At 44.5% G+C, this 5,718-nt stretch overlaps 1 long non-coding RNA gene across 1 annotated transcript; it reads right to left on the bottom strand.

The window, feature by feature from the left end:
• Nucleotides 1–1,774: 1,774 nt before the first annotated feature.
• LOC115251496 (uncharacterized) lies at nt 1,775–4,306 on the bottom strand. Its single transcript, XR_003890056.1, has 3 exons — nt 3,461–4,306; nt 2,450–2,511; nt 1,775–1,969 (listed from the first exon to the last, which is right to left on the bottom strand). It is a non-coding gene; the product is annotated as an uncharacterized lncRNA (long non-coding RNA).
• Between the last annotated feature and the right edge of the window lie 1,412 nt (nt 4,307–5,718).

Raw genomic sequence — 5,718 nt, 5'->3', positions numbered from 1 at the left:
TTAAGCGGAACAATTAAAATTGCCTGCTCTATAGTTCATATAGTTCATGATTAATATACATAAATGTATGTGCATGCATGTACATGTGCGTGTGTGTGTGTGTGTGTGTGTGTGGGCTGAGACCCCTGTCCTCTGCACTGACAGATAGAGACGGTGCTATTAGCTCAGTGCCAGGTGAGTCTGTGAGTAAACACGACAGACAATGGATCCAGCCCATCTCCTCCTGATGGCCTGGCTCAGTCAAAGCCGACTATTGTTCTGCACAACCTGTGTGTGTGTGGGTGTGTGTGTGAGAGAGTGTGTGAGTGTGTGTGTGTGTGCGTGCACACAGGCCTGTGTGCTTGACAGATCTCTAATATACCGCTACCAGGTACACAGTTACTCTAATGTGCACAACACAAGCACAGGTGAAGTGAATACAGAGGTGCGCGCGCACACACACACACACACACACACACACACACACACACACACACACACACACACACACACACACACACACACTAATAGGGGTATTGATCCATATATGTTATACCAACATGGCAACGGGCCCCACGGTCTAAAAGTCCATTTGACAGCATGGTTTATTATCTGTTGGTCTCCCAAAAACCTTTGGCGGTTGTGTGACAGAGACAGTTGCCGCTCTTTGTCAGCGTTGCTGTACAAAGTCGGACCCGTTGGTGCGACTTGGTGGAGAAAGTGCACATGGCCACAGCGCACAGAGGCTAAGAAAGGACGTGGGATTAATCAAGTGGAATATTCTTTCTTTCATAAGTATGAGACCACTGCCATCATCAAATCACGAGACAACCTGAGGAATCCACAGATTGAACCATCATCCACGGTGGTTTCTGCTGCAGATGAGGGACATCCGTGACCGAGGCCACCATCCCTCCCCTCCATAGACTCTCCCTCCCAGCCAACATATTGAGCAAACACACCATGTAAACAGTTGCCAAGAGCGCATGTGTCAAAGTGTTTGGGGGCCTTGAAGTAGATGTTACTGGTGTTGTTGTGCTTGAGAGAAAGTGCACCACGAAGACAGACCATGTTAAAATTAGTCAAAGTAGCAGAACATGACAACTGCAGTGTTAAATCGCCAACATTAACCCTCTTGCTTCTTGTCTCCGCCGAGGTGTCTCACACTTTAACCCCGTGACTTCTTCACCTCTTAAACCCCAGTTACCCCCTCCCTCAGCTTCTCCCTTCACACCCAGCAGCATTCATCCCACCATCTCAGCATCACTCCGCCCTGCACTCCATCCCAGTGCAAACACTCCTCGCTGCAGCGGGAACAAAGCACAGATGAATAATGGCGGTGAAATGTCACCATTTCTTCATGGCTGCCACCTCCTCCCCTCGCTCTCCACCAGAGCCGAGCCCAAAGTTAACCATTAACCCGCTGGCAGAACACCTGAATGTAGAACAATGGACAGAAAGAGGGAGGGCATGATGGGTGATGCAGGTACAGACAGTCGGCGACAACAGCACCATAGATGATAGATGTAGATAACAAATTTATTGGCTTTTTGTCAAGTATAGTTGTTCCTTTTTATGAACCCACTTTAATGTCTTCACGTTTATGTAAAGCATTCTTTATATACAATAAATATCCAACTTTTGAATAGAGAAGCACGATTTATTGATCAATTGGGATCAGGGAGATGCTAGACTGCATAGCTAAACTATGAAGATTTTGCTTCTTTACATTTCTTTTATCACAAACACCGACGTTTCAATGAGATAAAAAGGCCCGGCGTTAATAATGTTTTAATATGCATTGCCATGGCAACAATATTTTGCAGTGATATTTCACATAGTTTCCTTTGCAAACAGCAAAGCAACAATGAGGTTAAAACGGACTCAGTTGTGTTTGCTTGTTCCTTTGAAGGAACTCGACGTGCTCGCTCCCTTTTTGTATTCTGTGTTTCTGTTTGGAAAAGTACAGAGCGAAGACGCGGGCGTTCGTCTGCGGGGAGAAAGAGTTGCTCATCAAGTCGTGCTCGGAAAACACGCACAGAAAAAACAATTATGCATCAACTGCAGATACGCCGGAGGACGAAGAACTAAACTCTTCGCATGATCGTTGCACTGCAAAAAAAGCAGCATTTGGTAAACGCAGCGGTCCACCTGAGCTGATGTTGATTTTAAAAATCTTCGACGAGCCCTCACAGAACATGAACTAACATTATTTGATGTCACACATCTGTACATGTGAAGGACTTGTGTGTTTTAAATCCAGCCCGACTCCTTGAATGGGGATTAAACGTTAGCGCCTCAAACAAAACGAGCGCTGGCTGAAATAACACGGACCGGTTGTGCAGAAACAATGAGCGATAGATTGCGTAAGGCTCAGATTGGAATGAACACGCGGCGCTTCGGGATTTCAGGTGGTTCAGAAGAATTTTATCTGCATTTTGGGGGCCTTAAATTCCAAGCCAGTGTTTACCTGTTTGAATTCATCTTAAGGTCAAGAACCATTGGTCCAGGTTTTGGCGGCGTTCCTCACAGCTGAAATGTACAGATATTCTTGTTAATTTAGCATCTTGAGAGGATGTTAATTCAACAGGCTGTTTATCCCCCACATGTGGAGCCCTCCCTCCGCCGCTGCTCTCTAGTTTTTCACTATAAATACCTTAGTGTGTTCACGCTCTCCTTCACGCCGTGGCCTCTAGTTAACACAGGTACCTTTGTAAGGTTAGCCTGCCAGATGAGACTAAAATTAAATGCACTTTAATTGCAGCCTGTACGCTGGCATGTGTGAGAAGTGAGGAGGATTTACCGAGAGGAAACGATATTTTTAGTCTGCCGTCCAGCGATGACAACTCGTTACTGTTAAATGAATTAAGCAGAACTGATGCAGTTATTATTACTTCCACCAAAAAATTAAGATAAATAAGTAAAAGGGTCTTTCTGTAAATGAGGATGACACATTCTTTTGTAATTCCTGGACTGCTATATTAAAATTCCTTTTCTTTCTAACATGATAGATTAATTGATTTTATATTAAATGATTTGAGTTAGTGGAGTAAAAATAACTAAACAAAAATACTGTGGCCTATTTATTCTAATTTTGTATAAATTGGTGTTTTTTTTCTAGCTTCAGAAGGTTCTTTGAATCTTTGTGGGTTTTTTTTTTTTAGAGAACCACACTGGTAACTGAAGACCATCAAAGAACCTTCCTCTGGCTCCAGGGGAGGGGACGGGCAGGGGGATCCAGGGGACGGGGGTGAGGGCGGCGGGCTGAGCCAGAGAAGGGGAGAGGTGGAGGGCAGCGTGGCACAGCTGGAGGAGGGGCACCATGCTGTAAATGAGATGTCTGATTCATGGAGCGGATGTTTTGAAGGAAACAGTCTGAGGATGTAGCTGCACTCACTGTACTCTTTGGTTCTCTTGCCCAGGTTTAACTGGAACCAAGGAGAACGGGACCTGTTCTGTTCCACTGTGACTGGAACCTCACCTGGACCTGGAGCAGGACACATCCTTCTCGCCACCGGGGCCGCAGCCAGTCGATCTCGAGATGTCTCACCCCTCCCTCCTGCTTCAAGAAGAGAAAATAAAAGATCAGTTTTTCATTTAGGTCCATCATGTTATTGCTGATCCATGTGGCGCCTGCGTGAACCTGTTTTAGAGACACTGAAGGCCGAGAAAAAGAAAAAAACTTGAATGGAAATTTTTTTGGATGGATATTGAAGCTCCTCATTACCCTCAACCTTCCCTATAGTCTATAAAAAACCAGCCGGACCAGTTCTGTCCCAGTGCTGTTCTGTTTGTTCTGAACCAGCACCCCCCTCTCTCTCCTCTGCACGACGCAGCTAAAACAACCTGTTTTACTGAACCGTTCCACGTTAACCTTCTCCTGTGGTTTACAAAGTGAGAGATGTTTCAAATGTGCATTATGACCTTTGTCTTCCAACAACTGTTTATTTCCTTTAAATTGACGCACAGTGAAATACTGTAAAAAGTGTTTTTATACCACAATGACTGAAGCAGAGTCTAGATTAGTGTAATCATTGTGAAGGGGAAAAGGGCTACACATCCTTGACCACTTTAATCATTCGAAAGAGATTATTCGTTCAAGGAATTAGGAAAAATCTTCTAAATTCATAAGCATGTTTTAAAACTCTTTGCTTTCCTCAAATGCTCCCATGACCATTATCAGTATGATTATTTTAATGGTTTAAATGCATTTGCATAAGCTGATCCATAGTAACCAAACAAGCTTTGTTGTATTGTTCTCTATTTGTTAAAAACTTGAAACTTCTGGCCAAAACTGAGGTGGAACATAAATTATGATGAGGTGAAAGGTGGCCTTTATGATCCCACCGTTGAGTCTGGATGTAAATTTGAGTGGACTTTGTGAGGAAAAGACCCGAACAGCCAAGGAACAGCGAAGCATCAGACCCGAGGTCAGGTCAATAACGCTTTCATCCATCCAAGCCCATTCAGGTACAGGAAATTAACACACACACACACACACACACGCGCGCACACACACACACACACACACACACAGACCATTCGCTGTCTGTGTGTGACTCATTCGTGAGCACACATTGTTAGTACGGTGAAAATCCTCACAGGTTCCTGGAAGGATTTAGAAAGGTTGACGCGACACCAGGATACAAAACTGTTCTGCAGAACCGGTCCTGCCCCCCGTGGATCCTGATGCCCCAACTCAAACTTTACACACTTACATGTACCATCTATTAAATACTGACATCACTAATGATAAAACAGATTAAAAAAACCAGCTGTCACTGTTGATTCCTATTGTGTTTTTTGGTTTCCAACATCCCAGTTTCCCCCGACCACAGCACAGACTCCCTCCACATTAGCTTCCTGTGTGTGGATCTGATCTTTATTTGGCCTTTTCTACCACAGCTTTTTGAATAAAGCCACTCAGAATGTTTACGGGCAACATCACAACCGTTCCCCTCACACTCCCAAATTCAGCCTTTCCAAAGCGGTTTACACAAAACCTGCCAATTTTTAGGGACAGGTCAGGTTTAGAACATCTTCTCTTCAGCACAACCGCTGCAAAGAGGCAAGTTAAAAAAAAGAAGGCAAATCTAAATTTAAACCTGCAGAAAGGTTGCTCTGTGAATCCAAAGGTGACTGAATAGGATAAGTGGGATGTTGAGGGTAAAGGGGAGCTATGACGGTTAATACATGTTAATAACACATGTTTTGCTTTAGTCAGAGATCCCCCCCTTGCATTAAATATTGGAAGCACGCTGCAAGAAAAATAAGAATGCAGGAGCAAAATATGTCATGTGAGAAAGGAGAAGAGTGTGTTAGCGTGTTTGTGTAGCAATATATGCTGCCGGCACAAATGAACCAGTGGCACTCTGGAGGAGACAGAAAGAGAAACTGTCAGACGGGAAGAAATTCCCTATACTGCGGCCTAGGAGCCACTGGACGGCTGCGTTCTCTCCAGCCATGAAAGGTATAATTGTATCCCGATTTCCCTGAGCCAGGAAAGTTCCCCCAGCGGTGGTCAGCGGCCCCTCTATCTGCCAGGATTGCAGGGCCAGTAAGAGAGACCAGGGCTGCTTATGTCAGATACCATCCTGGAGACGGGGAGGGATGGATTGAAAAAAAAAAGGTAAAAAGCTGCTTTTCAATGCATGTTATAAATACTTTAGAGAAACAGACACACACTTAGGGGACACATGACACACACACACACACACACACACATAGAGGACAGTGAGG

Source organism: Takifugu rubripes, chromosome 11 (genome assembly GCF_901000725.2).
Source record: "Takifugu rubripes chromosome 11, fTakRub1.2, whole genome shotgun sequence".
In the NCBI taxonomy this organism is placed as follows: domain Eukaryota; kingdom Metazoa; phylum Chordata; class Actinopteri; order Tetraodontiformes; family Tetraodontidae; genus Takifugu; species Takifugu rubripes.
This window is presented reverse-complemented; position numbering and strand designations above follow the sequence as displayed.